Here is a 2,644-nt window from a genome sequence, read left to right as displayed (position 1 = left end):
GGTCTTCATGATTACGAAGTCCTATCTGCTCACGTAACTCGTCGATTCACTTCAATCGTTCATCGACGTCAATTAGGCTCATGTGGGTCGGATGGTGATGTTCATTGTCGTTCGTTAACACTGAACCGGTTGTGGAGACCTATAGGTCTATTCCCGTGAGAAAGACGAAGTCTACGTATTCAATATCGTAGCACTAAGAGCGTTAACTCTCTTAGCACAACGTCACATGCGGAACGGACTTAAACAATCCGCATGCTAGCCCGACTCAAACGGTAGTCGGTAAAGGCTCATCAAATCCGTTGATGGCTGAGGATTTGCCAAAAATTCTATAACTGCGAGTCATTGACGCATCAACTCCCCTAGTTGGTCTCGTGACTTGAACACCCAACAAATTCAGGATAAAATCCACACATGCAGATGAATCAACTTTAACAGTTGGTCCTGCAACCCCAACATTCGGGACTGCGATGCTCCAATACCTTAAGAGCTTAAACTGTGTATACTCCAGCAAACGTACGAGTATAAACTGTGTTAATGGCGATCCGTAAACCCTAGGGTCAGCGCCGGTCAACGCGTAACCCTAGGTCAACGCCAGTCAACGCGTTGCAACCAAAATCGACGTTCGATGATTCGGAATCCACACGAGTCAACGTTCGACGATTCAAAACCCTAAGGGTCAAACGCCAGTCAACGCGAAACCCTAGGTCAACGCCAGTCAACGCGTTGCAACCAAAGTCAACGTTCGACGATTCAAAACCCTAAGGGTCAACGCCAGTCAACGCGAAACCCTAGGTCACCGCTAGTCAACGCGTTGCGTTCGACGATTCGAAACCCTAGGGTGGACGCCGGTCAACGCGTAGCCCTAGGTCAACGCCAAGCAACGCGTTGCAACAAAAGTCAACGTTCGACGATTCGAAACCCTAGGGTGGACGCCGGTCAACGCGTAGCCCTAGGTCAAGTTCGAGGATTCAAGATCCGCACCATTCAACGTTCGACGATTCGAAACCCTAGGGTGGACGCCGGTCAACGCGTAACCTTAGGTCAACGCCGGACAGCGCGTTGCGACAAAAAGTCAACCCCCAGTGATTCAGAACCCTAAGCCAGCACAATGTGGCGGAGGTAGTTCAAAGTCAACTCAATGACACGAGCCAAACTCAATTCATCAGCTGCAGACTCGAGACTCCGACGACGGCCAGACGATAAACGCAGCGCCGGAAGAACCTCGGCTATTCGTCAAAGCATCGAATAGATCGAAAATCGAAAGAGTCAAGAGTTGAAGCTAACTACGCCGACTGAAGGCCAGATCAATCACATCCAAAGTATTCCAGCCTCTTCTATAAAAGAAACGAGTCAGGAACACTTTGGAGGGGGTATCTGTAGGCATCAAAAATTGCCTATAGTTCTCCACAACCGGTACAGTGTTAACGAGCGATGATGAACGTCACCATCCAATCCACATGAGCCTAATCGACATCGACGAACGACTGAAGTGAATCGACGAGTTACATGAGCGGATAGGACTTCGGAATCACGAAGACCCGGACCAATCGGGAACCCGGCACTGTTCACAAAAAGGACAACGCCCTTCATGCCTCGACCACTCTACAGATAATCCAATCACCAGAGCGGATCAAACTCTTCGTCGCGCATCCAACGCACCCGGAATCACTCAAATCCGAATCCGGACGAAGAATATACAGGGGAACCAACAAAACACCTAAACGGAGTCTCGGCAAGCTCGAAACACCCGAGGGGTGTCTTGGCAAAACCAAGACACCCCAGGGGTGTCTCGGCCAGGCCGAGACACCCCAAGGGTGTCTCGGCCATGGCCGAGACACCAAGGGGTGTCCGCACCCCTTGATGGTCCCCTACACACCTTTTACCACCCCCCATCCTCTTGGCCTATAAATAGACCCCTTGGGTCCTCATTCAAAGGGCTGGATTTATTTGGTCTTGGAGCAAGGCTAGAGAGAGAGGAGAGGATTTTAAGAGAGCCTAGGCGAAGCCCTGCCGGAGCGAGGAGTGAGCGAGCCGTCTACAGCAAAGGAGGAGTCTTGTTCTTCTTCCCCCTTCTCTTTTCCTTAGTGTTGCCCCTTAGCGGTGATACTAAGTAGAGCGAATATCTCGATTATCCGAGATAGGAGCTGTAAACTTCTAGATCTCACGCAGATCCTGATCTTCCCGTTTTTCTTAAAGACTGGGACAATATTGGCAAGCCACTCTGGATGTTGCTCTTCCCTAATGAAGCCAGAGTCGACAAGCTTTTTAACCTCAGCTTCGATCGCCTCCATCATTTGCGGACGAAACCGTCTTTGTTGTTGTTTGACAGGTTTGACATCCGTCTTGATATTGAGACGATGCACTGCTATATTTGGATCGAGCCCTGGCATGTCTTCATAATTCCAGGCGAACACATCGATGTATTCCCTGATAAGAGAGATTAACTCTTCTTTCTCCTCGGGTAGGAGACTGTCGCTAATGAATATCGGCTTCGGATTTTCCTCACTTCCCATATTCACCTGGACTACTTGATCTTCGGTAGGAGGTTCTCTTTGCTCAAACCTATCACCATACCGCATGTTTAAATGATGAATCCATGGATCTTCCCATGTCAGCATCTGGTCGTCTTCCTCTATTGTGGTAG

This window comes from Asparagus officinalis, chromosome 10, assembly GCF_001876935.1.
Source record: "Asparagus officinalis chromosome 10, Aspof.V1, whole genome shotgun sequence".
NCBI lineage: Eukaryota > Viridiplantae > Streptophyta > Magnoliopsida > Asparagales > Asparagaceae > Asparagus > Asparagus officinalis.
This window is presented reverse-complemented; position numbering follows the sequence as displayed.